Source organism: Protopterus annectens, chromosome 6.part0 (genome assembly GCF_019279795.1).
Source record: "Protopterus annectens isolate FY-2018-M chromosome 6.part0, PAN1.0, whole genome shotgun sequence".
Lineage (NCBI taxonomy): Eukaryota > Metazoa > Chordata > Ceratodontiformes > Protopteridae > Protopterus > Protopterus annectens.
Window position 1 is genome coordinate 338,215,481 of NC_056737.1, and position 23,149 is coordinate 338,238,629.

Genomic DNA, 23,149 nt, shown 5'->3' on the forward strand with positions numbered 1-23,149 from the left:
CCCAAAGGGCCTTTTTCTGACATCCTTACATACAATAACAAAAAATTAAATAAAAAGAAAGAAAGTGATTTTTTTTATAAGAAAGAAAAAGAGAGAACGAGAGATACCAGAAATGGTATCAAGAGAATTGCACAAAAAGAGTAAAAAGAAGAAAAATAAAAATGACCAATACAAACTATGGTATTAAAGAGCTACATGTCCAGAACAAAATAGTATGAAGATCTCACTCAACATCTAGCTGCTCAGCACCAATAATCCACAGTGAAAACAAAAAAACTGCAGCCGACCACCACTAAAATGAACTGTTTAATTACTCAGTATATAAAACAATAAAAATACAGATGAAAAATCCACACAGAGATAAGCGCTTTTGGGCTCCTACCCTTCATCAGATAATTTGTGTATTTGGTGTTTTTAAATTTAAACCTAATGTAAGCCAATCACAATTCAGTATTGCACCCGCCGATTCTTAAGGGTGGGTTTCATTGGTATGACCTCATTTAGTCCCGGATATATATGGGCTGAAAGCTCCATTATCCATTTAATTTCTTCACCTCGGTGATGTTCTTTATATCACACCCCCCCCCCTAGTTTTCAATTTAATGTTCCATATTGCCCTAAAAATAAAGTTATGCCTTTCATTGCTGGAAATGTGTCTGTATAAGGCATTACGCTCATTCTTTGTTTTATAGCCGATAAATGTTGTAAGATTCTAACCTTGAACATACAGTTTGTTTTATCTACATAATAGCATGAACACCCTTGACAGTTGGCTAAATAAACTATGTTTTTAGTCCTACAATTGGCTTTAGCACCAAAATTATAAATCTTACTTGTAATCGGATTTGTAAACTCTGTTCCCTTATTAATATAACTACAAGCTTTACATGAGCCACAAGATGTTGTCCTTTCTCTGTATATTAACTGCCGTTGATGCTCACTCCCTCGATGACTTAAAATATCCTTTAAATTCCTATTTCTTCTGGACCCAAAATTTGGTCGTTCACCCACTATTCCACTCATCTTGTCATCTGTCAACAAAATCCCCCAATTGTGACTTATGTCACATATTCCATGTATATTGTTACTTTATGTGAACATTAATCTAACCTTGTTCTCTCTAGCCATAGTTCATTTAGGCAGATTATTGTTACTGCTTCTTTTCATCCACGGACACATTGTATCTCTTCTATAATCAAACTTAGATTTTGTTACATTCTCTATCTCATCTCTGTTATACCCCTTGTTCAGAATTTTTTTTTCTAGGTTATGTACCTCAATTTCAAAGTCAGCATCTTCTGTACAAATTCTAGATACCCTCCCCATTTGACCCATGATAATATTTCTAAATGTAAACCTCGGATGCATGCTGTCATATGTCAGTATGCTGTTAATCCAGTAATCCTTCCTATACAAAGTGTTTTTAAGCCTTCTATATCCTGTATTATCCTAACATCTAGGAAGTCTATCATAGTTCTAGAATAATTTACTGAAAATGTAAGAAATGTAGTGGTTGATTCCAAATAGTGTACAAACTCTTCCAACTCTCTCTCATCCCCCTTCTACAACATAAAAATTTCATCCACAAAGCACCTGTCTAGACCTACTCTACTTCTCCATACATTCTGTGACCCCAACACAAAACGTTGTTCCCAAAAGGATAGGACTAAATTTGCATAGGTATTGGCAGAGGGGGTGCCCATGGCTACCCCCTGTACCTGCCTATATGTGTTCTTCACACAAAGAAACACACTGTATTCTAATATTAAAGCCAACAAATTAGCCAGTAATTCCAGCTCCTTTCCTTGCATCAAGTGCAAATCCCTCAATAAATTGGAAATAGCTTGTAACCCATAATTAATGCTTGTAACTGTGAATAAGTTTTTAACATCTAATGTTACCATGATGTATCTTAAATTGTCATCCTCATCAATGTGTTTCTTAAGGGAGGCCAAAAAATGTCCTGTATCCCTAAGTATCTTTTCCATTGTTGTAATGTGGGGTCTCAGTGTATACTCCAACCATACGGAGATATTTTCAGTAACCCATCCCCTTCCTGATACTATGGGTCTAAGGGCAGGGTTACGTAGCTCCTTGTGTATTTTAGGCAAGGCTTTGAATATAGGGATAATCGGATGTTCTATCCATAGAAATTCTAGTAAATCTTTACCCATTAATCTTATGGCTTCCTTGTATTTCAGTCTATCCTGAACTTCCTTAATCAAACTATTAACCATAACAGGTGAAATATGGACAACTGTGGTGGTATCTAATAGTAATTCTTCTAACTTAGCATGATAAATGCTTCTGTTCACCACAGCTCCCCTTTGTCTGCTTGTTTGATAATTAATTGTGAATACCTCTGCAAAGCTGTGAGTGCTTGCCTTTGTTGCATGGTTAAGTTATGATACTTCCTGCTGTTAGCATCTTGTAGGTATAGCATAATCTCATGTTCACAGACTCTAATAAAAGTCTGCATAGTCGAACTAAATAATGGAACAAAACAGCTAGGCTGTCTCAATGCAAACTGTTGTGATTGGCTATTATTACCATACATTCCTTTCAACATAACATTTCTACCAAATAACATAATATCCATTATAATTTCAGTAAAGTTACTATCTCTGCTGGGCACAAACGTCAAACCCTTATTTAAAATATAAAGTTCATCTTTAGTAAGAATATGGTCAGATAAATTAAAAACAATGCAGTCTTTAATTAGGGAATCCATTCTCAAAATTCTCAGTGAAGCTGAGAACTAGGACTATCATAGGGCAGACTAGTACCCTATTACATATGAATATACAAAAGCATGGGGAAAAAATTATGTACTCACCATAACGTTCCATCTGTGTTGTCCATTTTCATTCTTCCTCAAACATGTGGGTTCGGATCTGATCCTGGGAGTTACAATAGCTTGTGGCAACCAAAAAGCACTTGAGCTCTTCCCATACCCATAATGAATGTACCCTTCTAAGTTACCTCAGATCTTGTTTGCTGCTAGATATATGAAGAATATATATATTATATATATATATATATATATATATATATATATATATATATATATATATATATATATACATATATATATATATATATATAGATATATCTATATATATATATATATATATATATATATATATATACTTTATATATATATATATATATATATATATATATATATATATATATATATATATATATATATATATATATATATATATATATATATATATATATATATATACACCTACCTCAATATAAATACCTCACAAGGAGAATCCATGGTCTCTAACACCTGTTCTATGCGGACAGGCTCAAATCACAATCACTTTACTCGGTATCATACAGATTGCTCAGAGGTGATCTGTGTCTCGACTACAAGGCAATATCGGACCATGCCCTACTAAATATGCTCCATATCTGTAAGTCTAACTCCTCACAGATTACCCACTCGATAGGCCTAAATCTAATATGCGACATCAACAAAACCTGCTGGAGAGACAAGTTTGTCTCCCAGAGGCTGCCCCGTCTCTGGAATAGACTTCCCATGCATGTCAGAGTACCTTGCTGACCCTCTTCAAGCACAACCTTGATGAGTGGATAGGAAACCACAAATTTGTCCCAGGGGTTCCACCTTTGTCCATTATTGACAGGGACAACAAGTGCTGACTGAGGTTTCTTTTTTGGAGATAAACTCTTGGCTAGGCTTGTAAGGGCCCCAGGGCCATTAGCCTAGTAACCTCCTATGATCCTATGATCCTATATATATATATATATATATATATATATATATATATATATATATATCGGTCCTTGTCAGAACGTCGAAAGTACAGTTAATCGAACTGCACTTTGACGAACTGACTTTAGCGAAAGTGCATAACATTGAATATGCACTTTCGCTAAAACAAAGTAAAAAATGAAAAAACATGCAGTTTGCATGTTTTGTTAGTTGTACATCAACATATTCTGTTGATGTACAACTAACAAATCTTTTGTGGAGATCGCGGTACAGTGGGGAAAAGGGAATATTCCCTTTTCCCCACTGTAGTACGATCTCGGAGTTAGAATATTAAAGTAGGGGGGGGTGTGGGGGGGCAGGGGAGCTTGCCCCCTGCATAGTAGTGTTTACATTTATTTTTGTGTGTATTTTTTAATTTTGTTTTTATATATATATATATATATATAGAGAGAGAGAGAGAGAGATACAGATATATAGATATAGATATATACATGTGTACATATATGTACAATTAAGTATAGCAAAAAAAAGGTGAGACATTCTGGAGCTCAGTACAGAAAAATGATAATTTAGCACCACTTGCTCTTACAGGAGTAGCAAGGTCAGGGGGATGGATGGTAGGTTGTTTGAGGAAGAATGAAAATGGACAGCACAGATGGAATGTTATGGTGGGTACATAACATCTTTATCTGATGTTGTCAATTTTCATTCTATCCTCAAACCTGGGTGACACAGTCCATAGCTACCTTATACCCTTGGTGGACTCATAGAGGTATGTTCCTCAGAACCATCAAATCAAAGGGAGCTCTTCTCCTGGAGACCAAATCTAATTTGTAATGAGTAATAAAAGTATGAGGGGTAGCCCAAGTAGCAGCTGCAGGTTTATCATCCATGGATGCTCTAGACTGAAAAACTGACAAAGTCGCCATGGCTCTGGTTGAATGGGCTCAAAAAGGTTTAGAGAATTTCAGACCTCGTTTCTTGTAAATGTAAGAATTACAGTCTGTGATCCATCTAGATAATGTGACTTTGGACAATGGATTTCACAATTTTACTTCCAAAAAGGAGATAAAAAGTTGGTCATTTTTTTCTTTCTTTCTGTTCTATGAAAGGAAAAACATAATTGCCTATGAACATTGAGTAAATGTAGCAGGTATTTACCTTTATTTGAAAATCTTTGAAAGAACACTGGTAGATTAATGGATTGGTTGCTATTGTTATCTGACACCACTTTAGGCAAAAAGGATGGATTAGTATGTAATGAAATCCTGTCTTTATGAAAAATCAGATCTGGTGGTTGAGATGACAACACTTGAATCTCTGAAATTCTTCTTGCAGATGTTATTGCCACCAAAAATATAGTTTCCAAGAAAGGAACTTCAGATTACATGCAGCTGCAGGTTCAAAAGGTGATTGTATAATTTTTTCCAGCACCAAAGTCAGATCCCAAGAAGGAATAGGGTTTTTATAAGGGTGTTTAAACAAAAAAGCTCCCCTTAGAAATGCTTTACAGAGTTTGTGTGAAGCAACTGAAGATCCTTGATATCCAGTGTGAAAATTGTTAATTGCAGCTAGTTGTACCCTTATTGAGCTAGTTGTACCCTTATTGTAGAAGAAGCTGCTCCTTTGTTAAACAATTGGGCTAAGAAGTCAAGGATCCTATGACTATGAGCTGAGAATAGGTCAAGGTCATTCTTCTGTGCCCAGAAAACAAATTTCTTCCATTTACTAGAATATACTTTACTTGTAGATGACTTATAAGAGGTCAAGAGAGTATGATGGACTGGAGAAGAGAGCATAGAATCTCTGGCTGTTAATGTAATTGTAGAAGCCAAGCAGTTAGCTTTAGGTTTCGAATGTCTGGGTGAATCATGCTTGTCAGGTGAGACAGGAGGTCTGGAGTTGGATCCAGAACTGAGGCCAAAGGAAGGGAAAACAAATCTGTTGAGGCCAGTTCGGTGCAATGAATATTACTTTGCTCTTCATCCTGCTCTCTTTATTCAGAAATTTGGAGATTAACAGGATCAGAGGAAAAGCATACAGGGGATTCCTTGGGTACTCCCATCATGGGGGAGGGCAAAATAGCTGCTGCACTTGTTTTTTAGAAGAGAAGTGAAAAGATTGCAACAAGGCTGGCCCTATTTGCAGAATATCTTTTCTGCAAATATGTGCTTGAGGGACTACTTGTGAGGCATTAAAATGCATCTGCTCAAACTGTCTGCTATCACATTGGACTTCCACGGAATGTGCATTGCTATGAGAAAGTGGTTGGATGTGATCGCCCATTGCCACACTCTTTGTGCTTCTCGATACAAGGGGTAAGATCTGGTTCCTCCTTGTTTGTTGATGTACCAGACTACTGACATGTTGTCTGTTTGAACTGCAACCATTCCAAACAGGAGAGCATTTTGGAAACCCTGTAATGCTAGTAGCACTGCTGTCATCTCTAGGACATTGATATGCAAGTTGACCTCTTCTGGGGACCAAGTGACTTGGACTGTATTTCCCAGAACTGCCTCTCCCACCCTAAGTGGGTAGCATCCATGGTCACTGTGCCCATTGGCTATGGGAGAATCAAAGGACAGCCTTGTAGAACTTGATCAGATTGAATCCATCATAATAGGTCTCTTGCAAATGTTAATGATTCTTATCTGGGTCACTGCAGAATTTTCATGTGAACCCTCACCAGTGGAATAAGTGTTATTGCTTCCGTCATAGAGCCTACAGCCTGAAGAACCAGATGTGCAGAAACCTTTGTATTTTTGATAATTTTTCTGACTTGGGATCTGATAGTTTTTACTCTCCCAGGTGGGAAGGAAGGTATTGTTTCACTTGTGTTTAGAATTGCCCCTATGAATGCTAAACATCGATTGGGTTCTAGTAGAGACTCCTTGTAATTTATTGTTATTCACAGATTGGAACAAGTTTAGATTACATTGTATCTTGCTTTTAGTAGAAGATGCCCGGTTGGCGCAGAAATGAGCCAGTTGTCCAAATAAGGAAACATCTGGAATCCTTGCAATCTGAGGTGAGCTGCTACCACTGCCATGCATTTGGTGAACACCCTGGGGGCTGTGGTGAAACCAAAGGGCAGTTCTCTGAACTGATAATGGCTGGCTCCCAGATGGAAGCTTAGGTGCCTTCTAGATTGTCTGCCCATATTTATGTGGTAGTACACATCTTGAAGTTCTATAGAGCACATCCAGTCATCCTTTTCCAAGAATGGAAGAATGGACTGAACTTTGGCCATCTGGAACTTCCTTTGTCAAACTGATTTATTCACTTTGCTGAGATCCAAAATTGATCACCAGTCTCCTGTCTTGTTTGGTACGAAAAAGAACCTTGAGTAAGTTTTGGATTCTCTCCAGTCTGGGGAGACCTCTTGGGTGACTCTGTTTTTTAGCAGCCTTTCAATTTGAATGTCTGCTTGATCCCTCTGATTGGGTGGAACATTGCAGATTTTTTTGTTTTGCGGAGGAGGAAGGGAAAAGGGTATAAAGTATTCTCTGGAAATGGTCTTCTGCATGCACGTATCAGATGTTATTTCTAGCCACACTCTCTGGTGCAGGGATAGTTGGCCACCAATTGCTTTGAGAGTAAGACAATCAGACCTCCTTTCAGGAGCGCTGGAAGGGTCTATCAATTAAATTATCTTTATACACATGATTTTGCAGACCTCCTCTGCCATGTGGCTGGTGTCTTCTGTTAGTGTTCCCCCCTCTGCCACTAGGGGGACTACTTCCATGTGTGTTCTGAAAAAACCCTTGAGATTTCCTGAACCACATCTCTCCACTTCTTCTCTGATTCCTAGAGTAAGGTCTTTGAGGAGTGGAAAAACATACACCAATGGCAGATAGGGTCTTGCCATCCTTCTCACACCTGGACAAGGTCTCTTTTACTTTAGAGCTGAACAGGGAAGAGCCGATAAAAGGAGCATTGACAAAAAAAGAGTTGAAAGGGTTCGTGAAGTCACATAAGCGCATCCAGGCATGTCTCCTTATAGATATGCCTAAACCCAAGCTGCTCTACATGTTCCTTTGGCTACATGAAAAATGAGTCTCATTGAGGAGTTAGATATGAATTGTATGGTGGACAGCTGAGAAGCAACTGAGTCTTGTACTTCTTCAGACATGGCTTCTGAAAGGGTGTTTGATAGCTCATTGATCAAATCCCTTTGCAATCTCGTAAGATGTGAAAGATAGTCCAGGGACCTTAAAGTGAAGGTGACATACATAAACATGCTTCCCAAATCTATCCATCATCCTAGAATCCTTGTTAGGAGGATGGACAGAAGAACTTTCCTCAGCAAGTTCTTTCTTGGTGGCTGCCACCACAACCAAGGCATCTACCAGTACACATTTTGTCCAGAATTGTTTGTCCTCTGGGCCTGTAATAAATTTGTCTGACCTTCAGGGGTTGGTTCAATGGAGTTTGAAGCACTTCATGTCCACTAAGAGATCAACTCAATAAGCTCATCAGTGGGCACGGTCACCCAGGAGGTAGATGGATGGGCACCAAATACCACCAGATACACAGACTTTTCAGGTGAAGAATTGCTGGACTTCCAGTCACCTCTTTGTCTTAAGATTTCTAGGATGTGTCCAAAAGAGACATCATCAGGTGGTGATGTTGAGGAACTTTGTCTTCATCAAAGTCCATTTCTTCAGTGATGGATTCCTCAGTGGAGTTGAGATGTTTCTTCTTACACGTCCACTTCCTTGGGACCTCCTCCATGGGATGTTCTGCAGAGGTATTAGAAGACATGGGGGAATGCTGTTGGGAAATCTGAGGTTTTGGTGCCCGCTGTTCCTGAGTAAGATCCAAGTGAGAAGCCATGCTCAGAGTTGTCAGATATGAAGGTTGCTGATCCAAGGGGGTAGGCAGTGTCTGAGCTGGAGAGGCAAACATGGCTCTCTCCAGAGCCTAAAAGGCTGATTGTCCCTGAGAAAAAAAAGGAGCCTGTGTCCAAGATGGGGTGCCTATCAGTCATAGAACCCTCTGGCTCAGAAGACAGTCTTCCTGGGGTCTAAGCTGGAGCCTAGCTCATCCAAGCCAAGGCTCTGATGCATAGAGATGGCTAAGAAAATCTTGGGGCCGAATCATTCACCTTGAAGCTGACAAGACTACTTTGACTTTGTGAAGTCTCTGGCTCTGACTTGGCTGAAGAACTCAGAGCAAACGTCAGATCCAAGGAAACAGATCCTCAGACCCAAAACAGATGATGCCGGGCAGGTTGGATCCGATGGCTCTGATGCTTTGAAGGATGTCAGAGGAGGACAAAATGGATGAGTAGATAATGCATAGAACTCCTGACACAAAGAGGTAGGAGCTGAATGAGCTCCTGACACACTCTGTGCCCAGAGAATCTTCTTCACAAGTCTCTCCACGTCTTCGGTAAAACTCCTGGAAGAGCGAGTGGACATAACTGATGGAGATTTAAGTCTCTCCAGGAAGGGAGATGGAACTCTAGAAGTGACTGGGTCAAAGGAGGGTGAATACTGAATCCAAGTAAGATATATATATATCTGATCCAAAGAGTCTTTTTTGCCTGGTTGATCAGAAATAATCAGGTCTATAGATTCTGGTGTTTTTGGCTTTGGATCCGATGAAGTTGTCAGATCCAATTTATTGCTCTTTTTTGTAGCTGGATCTGAAGAAGTAGTCAGCTCTGAAATAGGTCTTTTTCTTCCCTTGTCTGAGACTCTGGAGGATGAGGAAGAAGCAGGACTAGATTGTCTGGACTTTTCCTTTTACATTTTCTTTTTCTATATCTCCAGAGATTGCCTCACAAAAGGCGGAAGGCAAAAGACCTTTCAATATAAATGTATTTTGTCATTCAACCAAAGCCCTGTGGTTGAACATGAGACAGACAACACAGTCCTCTTGAAGCTGAGGGGGGCTGAGGCAATACACATACAAAGTATGTAAGTCTCTAAAAGGTATTTTGTGACCATATTTCTCACACTTTTTAAAGCCAGCCAACTTATCTTTATCCACCATTATTACAGGTAAAACTTCCAGTCAAGAAGAGAAAAGGAAATTGTTAGAAAAATATGTATTAATGTGTGTATGCTTAATGCCAATTAATAATCAAATGATTTAATATGCTTTTCATTCTATTTTTCATGCACTGTGTTATATATAAATTGAGTTTCATATGAGACTGAATAAGATGCTTTTTGAAAACTGCAGTATGCTTTTTGAAACTTGCAAGTTGCCCTCTGACCTAGTAACTGCTAGCACAGCAATATTCATGTTTATGCCTTTTGGAAATGTACTTGAGAAGCAGGTGCTTATCTGCTAGGTCAGGAACGAATGAATGAACAATACTATATTCTGTGAATGTAATGATTTTAGACAATCAGCTCTGTTCGAAGCATGGGAACATGTGCAGCTGCAGTAACTTAGAGATAAAGTAGACAAAGGATTATTAGAGAAATGAACTGCTAGCATTGTGCTTGAATTAGCCATAGTACCTTGAATGGTAACATAACATGTATCTAACCGGGAGTAATCAAGGCCATGTTTTCCTCAGGAAGTTTCACATAAAAATTGATAAATCAGCAGAAATTCATGGGAATGATGGTCAACAGATGATGATGGGAAAGGTGGTAATCTGTTACGTCAGCTTGGTAGGCCATGACTAGTTAGAGAATGTATAAAAATGAAAGTATTTCCTGTTTCTGGTTAGACAAACTCTGTATTAGCACGTTTTTGTCTCCTTGCTGCAAGATTAAAGTGCCTTAACCTGAACCTACCGTGTTTTGATCATTTTTAAAGTATATTTTTCCTTTGACAGTTTGGTCCTTCGGACCGGAAAGTACCTCTCGCTCTAGGCTTAGGTCAGAATTGGGCCCGGTGGCATGCATCCATATGGAGAAGAGGCCAAATCGGCTCTTCTGTTTTGAAAGACCTCCGACTGAATTGTCGTTCGAAAGAGGCCAGCCACTGTTTCTGATCTGGGATTGGAGGACGAGTCAATGATCCGGTGGATCAACTCACGGAGGGTCAGGTAAGGAGGAATTACCTTATTTCTGTTTTAAGATCAGGGACTAATTACAGAACTGTTTTTTGTCAGGAAGATTTGCATGTGCAGATCAGGGACAGAAAAAGTGGTTACTGTTTTTGTCATAGATCAGGGAAACAGAATAGGTAGGCAGTTATTCTAGATAAACTGTGAAAAGGTATAGAGCTGTGGTACCACGTGATAAAAAGGGTTACGTAACAATTTACAGCTTAGCTAAGGCAACAATGGGAAATCAGTGTACGAAAAGCTCCCGAGACCCGCCCCTAACTGAAGACGCGAAGTATATGCAATTACAGCGTGCTGACAATGTTAAGTATTATACAAAATGGGTTGATAAGTATAAATTCGATGGTAATTTAGATAAACTTGCACTTATTAAACTTGTCAGGCAACTAAAAACAGATGCAAAAGGTCAATTAAAAACGCAACGACAATTAGGAGTCCCTCAGGTGCATAGGTGGCTTGTGGAAGCAAATCGCAGGGAACAGAAAATAAAGAATTCAAAAACAATGTTCTTAGACAAAGAAGATAAAAACTTGGTAATAGCAACGGCCCCTCCTATGCCCCCTCCGCTTCCCTTACCAGAATATGAAGCAAGTGGACAAGCTGATCCACCTCCACTATATCCAGCTGTTTCTACAGCATCAAAACTATTTGTCAGGGATCCTATCGAGACAAGGTCTCGAACACGCGACTTGAGGAGGGAGATTGAATTATGCGAAATAAATAGAAAATCACAGGCTATGAGTGAAGAAGTGATATGTCCACTCATAGAAGTACCAAATCCTCAGGCAGGACAAGCAGGACAGGATCTGACTCTTTTAGTTTATAGACTGTGGGCACAGGAAGATATCCGGAAAGCCACAGAAGGAATTCCCCATCTGAAAGTGAATTTCCGAAAATTTCTAGAAGACTTACAGGGTATGAGATTAAGTTACCATTTGAATGGAGAAGAAGTAGAAAAAGTAGTTAGACAAATTGTAGGTCCAGATTGGCACATGATCAGTGGTGACTGGAATCCTCGTGACGCACAGCGTAGACCACTCCCACATACTAATGCAGAACTGGATGGCAGAGTGAAAGGTCTGACAGACCAAATCTCTGAAAAGTGGAAGCCTAGGGCTGATTGGACTTGCATTAATCAGTGCATTCAACAAGAAGGTGAAACAGTTGATAGATATTATGCTAGACTGTTAGAATGTTTTAATAACCACTGCGGAATGCAGATACCAGAAAACCAGACACAAGACTCCCCATATGAACAACAGCTAAAGAATGCATTCTTGAAGGGTAGTATAACTCCCATTAGCAGCTTTATTACAAAGCACATGGTAGATCATCGTACAAGTAGACTGCAGCCATTACTTGAATATGCTACACATGCAGAGAGACATTTTAATAGTAAATAGAAAAAGAAAACTCAAGTATTTTCGGCAGAAGATGGGTCAGAAGTATTTGTAGTACAAACTGGGAGAAAGGGTAAGAAAAATACCCAGGGAAATAAACAATCTGACAAGCGATCAGAAGATTTTGAAGAAAGAAAGAAAAAAGGTGAATGTTTTAAATGCGGGAAAAAAGGACATTTAGCAAGGGATTGTAGGCTAAATAAGAAGGTGACTACAGAGAATAAGGAAGATGAAGAATGACTATATGATAGTCAGGAATCACTGAATGAAAATAAACAGGAAAGGACAAGTGCAAATGTGATAGCAAGGGTAGAGGATGTGACAGAAGGGGTAGAGGATGTACATGAATTTGCAGACATTGAAGAAAATGAAATTTTGGACTTAGCCTTATTGAGCCTAGAGCTTTACTTAGCAGATACAAAACTGGAAGTGACGCTTCTGGTAGAGGGGAGGGAAGTCAAATTTGTGTGTGACTCAGGGGCTTCACGGACCCTGATACACCCTTCCAAATTACCGGAAGATTCAGAATCACCAGATTATATACTAGTGAAGGCAGCTAATGGACAGCTGTATCGGGAGCCACTCTACCATGACATAGCAATAACAGACCCCGTTTCAGGGATGACCCAGAAAAGTAAAATTGTAGTTTCTGCAAAATGCCCAGTAAACCTTTTGGGTAGAGACTTAATGCAGATGTTTGGCATAGCCATAATTCCAACCATGCAGGGTATGGAAGCACAGTGACAAATGGATACTTTTGTAGTGCGACCGGAGGGTGAGACATATTATTGGTACAGCCAGGACTTAGTTATGACTGGTCCAGGGGCAGTAACCGAAGAACTGATGAACGTAGCCATCAGTAAGTCCCCCTCCTTCGACATTGACAAACAGCATTTATTGCATTGTACTCTATATTACTGTAATAGACCAGGACCTGATAAAGATTATGAGCAGGAATTGTTTCAGAACCACGTGAACAGACTAGTGTTATGAAACTTGTACTGGGACACAGAAGGAAACAGTGTAGTAAGCTGTTCATTGCCCCAGGAATTTTTAGCACTTTACAAATCTAATCGATTGCCACATGTTAGCTTAACTAAAAATATAAATTTGAAATGGGCAGACTTAGGTGAAAAAGTCACAAGGTGGGAAAAGCAGACAGAATTAGAACTCTCCGAACAAGGAGTACAGAAACAGAAACTGAATTGGATAACACAGACACACCAAGCTGTGCACGCACAGGCTAGTGAGAATAGCTGAGTATTACTCTTATTAGAAGAAGAGGAAAAAGCCTTGCAAAGCATACCAGATATTCTCTGGTCAACATGGAAATCAGACATAGGACTTATACGAACAGCAGGACCAGTTACTATTACGCCAAAGTCAGCATTTAGACACCAGAAAAGACAGTATCCCTTGAGAAAGGATGCAGAGATAGGAATCAAACCTATAATAGCAGCCTTACTTAAGGAAGGAGTCTTAATAGAATCTCCTGATTCACCATGTAATACACCCTTATTTCCTGTCAGGAAAGCAAACGGGGAATGGCGTATGGTCCAAGATTTACAAGCTGTAAATAATGCAGTTATACCCAGGGCACTGACGGTGCCAGACCCACACACCTTACTGAATGATTTAAAGCCTCAGCAAAAGTATTTTTCTGTGGTAGATATTAGTAATGCATTTTTCTCAATACCAATACACCCTGACAGCCAATATTGGTTTGCATTTACGTTTCAGGGAAAACTATATACATATACAAGATTACCACAGGGATATTGTGAAAGTCCAACAATATTTGCACAAGAAATGGCAAGCAACCTGGCGGGATTTATCCCACCGAGAGGACGTCAGATTTTACTTTATGTAGACGACATTCTGCTGGCAGCCCCCACCCAGCAAGAATGCAAAAAGGACACTATAGCATTATTACAGTTTTTAGCTACTCAAGGTCACAAAGTAAACAAGAATAAACTACAACTTTGGAGAAAACAAGTTAAGAACTTTGGATATGTAATATCCAAGAAAGGTAGAATATTAGACGAAGATAGAAAAACAGCAATATTACAGGCATCTAGACCAACTACCAAGAAGGAAATTATGTCCTTCCTGGGAACTACTAATTTTTGTCAAAGCTGGATACCAAATTATGCTTTGGAATCTGCTCCACTGGCCAATTTAATATTCAAAAAGCCGATGGCAGCACAGGATTTATTACAATGGACACCAGAAGCAGAAGCAGCTTTCTGCAAGCTGAAACAACTGATAGCATCATCCTTAGTTTTAGGATTACCAAACTATCATAAGCAATTTTTTCAAACTGTAGACTGTAAGCAGGGTTATATGATATCAGTATTGACACAGCAACATGGGGACAAGCAACGCCCCATAGCTTACTATTCATCACAGTTAGACCCAGTGGTGCAGTCCCTGCCCCACTGTGTACAAGCAGTAGTTGCAGCTGCAATGGTAGTGCAGGCTTCGGCCTCAGTAGTGTTATTCCACCCTCTCACATTGAGAGTGCCGCATGCAGTCGCAATTATTTTACTGCAAGAAAAAGTAGCATATCTTTCTCCTGCTAGACATCTTTCCTGTATGACTATACTGTTGAGCCAACCTCATATGACAATTGAACGATGCACAACTTTGAATCCGTCAACCTTGCTCCCAACCCCTGCAGATGGCAAACCACACTGCTGCCTGCAGGAGATTGAGCAAAAGACATTACCTAGACAAGACCTTACGGATGTTCCCTTGGATGATGCCGAGGTGACATACTATGTGGACGGCTCATGCAGGAGGGGTCCTACAGGACAGATCTTAGTGGGGTATGCAGTCATTTCCGATACTGAAACTTTAGAAGCAAAATCTTTACCATACAATTTATCTGCACAAGTGGCAGAATTGATTGCCTTGACAAGGGCATGTACCTTAGCAAAAGGTAAGAAAGTGAACATTTATACTGACAGTCAGTATGCTTTTTCTACTGTACATGTTTTTGCACAGCAGTGGAAAAATAGAGGAATGATAACATCTACTGGTAAACCAATTAATCATGCGCAATTTATTTTAGATCTATTAGACTCTATTCAGTTACCTCAAAAAGTAGCTATTTGCAAATGCGTAGCTCATACCAAGCAACAGGATAGGATTTCAAAAGGTAATGCGCGGGCTGATACAGCTGCGAAGCAAGCAGCTTCAGCCTCAGAAGCTTTTCTTTTGAGTGAGGAATTACAACCCTCTGAGACTTTAGATTTAGAAATGTTAGAAACAATGCAGACACTTACTACAAATGTAGAAAAACAGAAGTGGATAAAACGAGGAGCAATCCTTGAAAAGGGACTGTACATCTCCAAGGAAAAGAAACCAATTTTGCCATCTAACTTGTTTAGATATGCAGCTTTGTTGAGCCATGGGCAGAGCCATGTATCAACAGGGGGGATGGTACAGTTAGTGAATTGAGTGTTTACAACCTATGGATTTACAAATTATACAAAATATTTCTGTGCAGCATGCCATGTTTGTAACAAGCATCATGCACAAGGGGCATTGAAGCCTAAGCAAGGGAGTTTCCCTACACCACCATATCCATTTCATACTATTTGTATCGATTTCATAGAACTGAATAAATGCGAGAATAAAAAGTATTGCCTTATCATTATAGATATGTTTTCCAAATGGGTGGAAGCTTTTCCATCTAAAAATCCAGATGCAGCTACTGTTGCAAAGGTCCTTGTTGAAGAAATTATACCCAGATTTGGCATATTTATAGTGATAACGGTACACATTTCGTGAACCAAACAGTGCAGCAACTTAGTCGTTATTTTGGAATATCGTTAAAAAATCACTGCGCTTACCACCCCCAATCTGCAGGGTTAGTAGAGAAGCATAATGGGGTGTTGAAGAACTAGCTTAGGAAGTTGATGAGTGAGACACAGAAGAACTGGGTGCACTGTTTGCCTTTAGCACTGTTGAGCATGAGAACTGTTCCAAATGCAAAGGGATTAACTCCTTTTGAAACTTTGTTTGGGGGGGCATATTATACACCTCAATGGAAACCTCTCATGTCTGCAGAGCAAGAGGCTGACAGTTCACTCGCAGGGTATATGAGGCGATTTTTGAATAACAAACTTTTGCAGTTAAATTCTGTTTCAGATGAAGAACAACCAAAATCGGAAGCACCAGTAGCCCCAGGCACCTGGGTCTGGGTGAAGATTGTGAAGCAAAAGAATTGGAGTTCTCTGAAGTGGGAAGGACCATACCAGGTACTACTGTCAACACCCACTGCAGTCAAGATCGTGGAGCGAGCTTCCTGGATTCATTTGACACACTGTAAACTGGTTAAGAACTTTGAATTGGACAAAAACTTTGTTACTGTTGTACAATGAGAACATAATGGCCAGGTACAGAGTGAATAGAGACATTGAGCAACCTCAGAAAACTTGTATGATCATTTTAATAGCTATGCTAATCACACTGTTCTTTTTGTTGTGGCCACTCCTTTTTCCTGCCACAAAAGTTGAACTGATTAGACGTAATGAACCAAACATAGACTGGCATCTGAACGTTAACACTTATCAGGCAATTACATGTGTGTATGCTGAGACTTTTAATGTTTCAAACTGCTGGGTCTGTACGGCCATACCAACAGCATACAGGGGTTTATTGATGGCTGCTATCCCCCTAGGGGTCAATGAGACCTGGGAAAATCTGGTTTTTGACACAGTTTCTATTAAAGCACATGATAAGGTAGCACTGTATTTGCCTGTAACACAAAAAGGAATTGTATGCTTTTACAAAAATGACACCATCCAAGTGGGATGGAGTAAGTGTAATGTCACAGTACAGTATAAATGTTATAGAAAACCAAACAATTTAAGTGGATCTTGTAGTACAGATTATGACTCATTTTTGAAATCTATGCATAAGACTCTTGATCAGGTACAACTTAATCCTATACTTTTTAAACAGTTATCTCTAATAGATAGGAAAATGTTTCATGCAGGGCAGTCATTTCATAACAAAGTAACAACTAAAGTAGAGGACTGTTATTTTGTGTGTGGTAAAAAAGCATATAAATGGTTACCTGAGAATTGGTCTGGCAGTTGTTTTTTGGGGTACCTGGTCCCGGCCATCCGACACACTGCAGTTTTGCCTCAGGGAAACATTTGAAATACCCGAGATGTGACCAAAAAGACTGTTAAGAAACCTGAGAATCCAGTGGGACAGATCGAAGCGGGCTGGAAAGACCATCGTAATGTGGGAACCAAACTTGCGCACATGGACTTGAGTGATGCTGTCATATCCTGGGCAGGTATATTACCTGCATATGATGCAGTTAAATCGATATGGGAGCTGCAAAAACTGTCAAAACTTCTCGAAGTAATAAGTAATGCGACTTTTTCTGCTCTTGAACTGATAACTGATGAACTGAATGCCATGAGAACTGTAGTACTCCAAAACCGAATGGCTCTTGACTTCACCCTAGCAGCGAGTGGTGGGACGTGCGCTTTAATCAAAGAAGAATGCTGTGCATTTATTCCTGATCATCAGCATGAAATTAACGACCATCTCGAGGTGATTCAGCAAGTGTCGGCCATGACCAAACCAGGCCCAAACCCTCTGACAGACTTTTTCCAGAATGTATTTGGGGGGGTGGGGTTCCATCCTAATGAACATATTGATTGCTGTTGGGGTGGGATTACTCCTAATAGGAGTTTGTGTTTGTTGTGGAATCCCCTGCATGAAGAAATTAATCAAAGAATTCATAGATATATCAGTATCTGAGACTATGTATTAAAGTACTGAATTTAAAGAGCTGCTAGAATTTGAAACACTTTCATAGAAGTTTAAACTGAATGACTTTCTTAACTGCAAATCCTGAATGGAAGAGGTTAGGAAAAGAAGCAAGCTGTTTATTCTTTTTTGAAAATAGAATTAAAAAGTATTAACAGGAGGGAAATGTTAGAAAAATATGTATTAATGTGTGTATGCTTAATGCCAATTAATAATCAAATAATTTAATATGCTTTTCATTCTATTTTTCATGCACTGTGCTATATATATAAATTGAGTTTCATATGAGACTGAATAAGATGCTTTTTGAAAACTGCAGTATGCTTTCTGAAACTTGCAAGTTGCCCTCTGACCTAGTAACTGCTAGCACAGCTATATTCATGTTTATGCCTTTTGGAAATGTACTTGAGAAGCAGGTGCTTATCTGCTAGGTCAGGAACGAATGAATGAACAATACTATATTCTGTAAATGTAATGATTTTAGACAATCAGCTCTGTTCGAAGCATGAGAACATGTGCAGCTGCAGTAACCTAGAGATAAAGTAGACAAATGATTATTAGAGAAATGAACTGCTAGCATTGTGCTTGAATTAGCCATGGTACCTTGAATGGTAACATAACATGTATCTAACTGGGAGTAATCAAGGCCATGTTGTTTTCCTCAGGAAGTTTCACATAAAAATTGATAAATCAGCAGAAATTCATGAGAATGATGGTCAACAGATGATGATGAGAAAGGTGGTAATCTGTTACATCAGCTTGGTAGGCCATGACTAGTTAGAGAATGTATAAAAATGAAAGCATTTCCTGTTTCTGGTTAGACTAACTCTGTATTAGCACGTTTTTGTCTCCTTGCTGCAAGATTAAAGTGCCTTAACCTGAACCTACCTTGTTTTGATCATTTTTAAAGTATATTTTTCCTTTGACAGAAATATTCTACTCTCTACTAAAAATATAGTAAAACTTTCTTTTTTCTTGAAAATGAGAAACGTATAGGGACTAAAGACAGAACTTTACCAACAATGGTTTAGAAGGTTACACTAGAAGTGTAGAAGAAAAGAAAATACTATCGATAGTATCATAGAGGTAATTTTGTACTAAAAAAGTCTAGAAAGGAGAATATCATTTAACTATAGAAAAAGAAAACCGTTGCTAAGGTAAGGGAATAGAATATAGTTTAATTAATGCTATTTAAAGGAATTTAGAGTTTTAGAAATCAATAACAATAGAAAAATTATTGAAAATTCACTTAGCTGTCCAAGAGCAATTGGAGAAACCACGTTTGAGCAAAGTGGCAAACAAGATCTGGAGGTAACTTATAAGGGTGCATTATGGGTAAGGGAAGAGCATGAGAGCTTTTTGGTTGCCACAAGCTATTGCAACAACCAAGTTGCATCTGAGGATCGGATCTGAACCCACAGATTTGAGGATAGGTTGAAAACTGACAACATCAGATCCTTGATTTATACACTCATAATTCAGCACCTTTTTGGTTTCCTGCAGTAATTTAAAAGGGCTGGAGTGGGAAAAGTCATCCATATTTGAGGCTTTACCTTTCATAAATGCATACTTCTGGTCAACTGTCAGTTTTGGAAATAGCAGTTTCTGGAGTTTAACCAATGATTTGTCTTTACTAACCAAAGTTGCAATTAGTGGTATACACCCTAGCACAATTTCTGCTTATTTATATAACATGGAACACATACTATGAAACATTAACATCCCATCCTGTCTGTCTGAAATATTTAGATTTTTATATGGAAATGTGATAGTTCCAAAGTATGCAGTTTAGGTGACAGGTGTTAGGTGTAGTGGATACAAAGACTGTACAAATAGTAGTTAAATGTTTTGATTTGAATGGATATAATAGAAAAATGACATCGGTATCACAATGTGATTTTAAATGGTTTTCTCATAACATGGTTGATATTATCCTGAAAGTTTTTTTTCCCAGGTTTGAGATCCCTCCATATAAATTTTCCAATGAGAAATAATATTCTGAATCTGTCATTTAGTCTTAGCTGAATGACTGAAATGTGAAAGAGGTTAAGCTGAGAAGGGACATCAAAACTATGACAAGAATCAAGCTTAGATAAACATTTTGCAACAAATAAATAGTGATGTGACAATAGAGCAGTGAAACTATAGTGTGAAAGCAAAAAAAGGAGAACTAAACTGTTGTAGGTTTGCTTGTAAAAATGATGGCAAGCAGGTAGAATATAAGTACAGAAAGGGAGTGACTGAAGGCATAGGGCTTGGAACACTGAACAGGTGGTTCTGTCTTGACAAAAATATAAAAAGGGATGCATTATAAGGAAATGGATTGAAGCAGGGTTTTGAGAGGGTTCATTAAGCACAAAGCAGGAGCTGTGACACAAACTTGTTGTGTCTTTCGGCTTTTCCCAGTGAGGGGTCGCCACAGTGGAACTCCGGTCTGCTAATGATTGGCAGTAGCTTTTTACATGCCGAGTTGCCAGCTCTGATGCACAACCTTCAACGAAGGTACGCACATTCACACATGTCTCCACACAGAAGACGCTCTAGCTGAGAATCGAACAGAACAACGTCTTACTGTGAGGTGACAATGCTACCAAACTATTAGAACAAAAACAGGAAGAGAAGTTTAAGGAATTTTATAAAAAAAAGGGAGGCTGCATTGTTAAAGAATTACTGAAATGTCAAAAGCATAAAGAAAAAGGGGGTGTATGTTGAAAAAAGAGTGAATGATGAATCCATATAACATTTTAATAGAATACAGAAACATTAGGAATTTTTACATAGGGCTACACTTCAGGGAAACAAACCCATGGTTCTTGAATCCTATCAACATCATAGTGTTCTACACATTCAAAGGCTAGGTTATCAGAAAATGACAGATGGGTTCATTTTGTTTCCAGTGAACATGAGGAGTTGGTCTGATGTCGACCCTAGTTTGATAGTACCTTTGCACTTCTATAAAATATGTTTCCCTGACTGGATGTGGTGGCTGAGGAAGCAGAAACATATGCTGCCACCCACTAAAGTCCAACACCAAAACTATCCACTTCCACATCTTCTTTAATCTTTCTGGACATGCATATAACAAGATCAGTGTGCTTGTACACAGTTCAGCTTAGGCAAAATTCTGCTTTTTGCAAGATGCTTGGCAAATAGTGAAATTTCACATATTTGCAAATTATTTGAATATTTTAATATAATAGTAATGTGAAAAAAAAACAAAAAAATGGAGAATTAAATTTAAATACTTTATTAAAATAAATTAAATTATGCCACACACAATTCTATTTTAAGCACTTTCATCTCTCCCAGGAGATTTCATTAGAAGTGGTACCAACTTGACATCACTTCCTTATGTACCTTCTTAAAAAGTAATTTAAAGCAACAATATACTTCATGACAGCTTATACCAAAATACAAATATGGCACATCCTGAATATATACATGACATAACTTCAAACTGTTTTTAAACACACCATCACCTTCTCTCACGTATTAACTAAATTTCTCATAAACAATTAAAATAAATTTTACTTCAAGTATCATCAAAATATTCTAATAAAACTTGAACAATTATGAATTCTTATAATGTTTTTGCTACTTAAATTTTTCATAAAATCCAATGTTTATAAATTCACACCAAAAAATTAAAATACCTAAAAGAAGTTAAACTATTATCTATTAAAATCTACCCTTTTTAGGATAGCTATAAAGATATTTAAATTCATGATTTGGCTGCTCTAAACTTCAAAACTGGCTGCAAAAATACATTTTTATTGAACGCTGGAGTTCACTCCATATTTAATCTTAACTGCCAAAGTAAGTCTTGTACTCTATTAATTGCTCCCTTTTCCATCCCCTAGGGCTTTTTTCAACAATGTCTATAATCACAAAAGTATTTTTTTTAATTATTACAACATTCAATATGCTTAGCCAAAGAATTATTATTTTTTTTTCTTTTTGATGTCATAATATTGTTCATACATTTGCTTTCTTAGTGGCCTCTCAGTCTTTCCCACATAAAACCCATCACATCCTGAACCCATTGCTAAATAAACAATGCCAGCTGAGCCACAGTATCCATACTCAAACATAAACTTTGGACCTCACCTGTTCTTTAAAATAGCATGTTTATCCTCAGTAATATATGGACATTGTTTACACTACACACATTTACTAGTCCCTTCTTTCTCCTTACTATTTTTAATCTGTACATTACCTTCAAAAAATCGTTTAAAATTCCCCAGTGTTTTATTTATAGAGTAGCACACTACCAATAATTCCTACCAAATCCATGTTTCCTTTGAGAAATTTCCAATTCCCTTTAATAACATTTTTATGTCTCTTGACATTTCATTGCACATCAATGCACAAGCTATAGCATAACTTTTTTCTCCCCCTTTATCATCCTATGTACCATGTTTCCGTTTCCAGAATAATTGGGTACACCTGTTTTCCCTCATATCCATAACTCGTCTCATAATTTCAATTACTGTTTCATCAGGATACTCCCTTTCTCTAAACATATGTCTTAATTATTCAATTTCCTGTTGAAGATCCTGTGAACTTGAGGTCATTTGAGCCACTCTAATACATTGTCCTTTAACCATGTTCTGCTTAAGTGAAAAAGGATGTAGACTATTAAATTGTAAGTAAGAATTGCCAAATGCTGCTTTTCTATATATCCTGGTTTTAAATCCAACATCACTATGCTCAACCTGAACATTCAAATAATTAATAAAATCTTTGTTAGAATTAAATGTGAATTAAAAAGAAAACAATTGATTCATATGAAAAATTCATAAACTGTAACTTTTTCATCAGGTCCTACCCATAAAATAAATGTCATCTAAATATCTGAAATAGACCTTCATGTATTTGAAAAACTTTGAAGGGACTATCTCACGTTTCTCTAAAACCAAAAGCACAATATTGGTGTAAATGGGCATACATTGCCAATCCCTTTATTTGTTGAAAAAACTCACATTCAAAGAATATATGATTATTCTCTAATACAATTTTATCAAACTTCACTAGTACGCTAATGCTTTCACCATTTAAAATTTTGCATTCTATCAGTGTGTCTGTAAGTAAAGCCAATCCTTCCACTTTTAGAGTTGAATTAAAACACAGGACCTCTAGTTCACAGGACCTTCAAGAGGAAATGTAAAAACT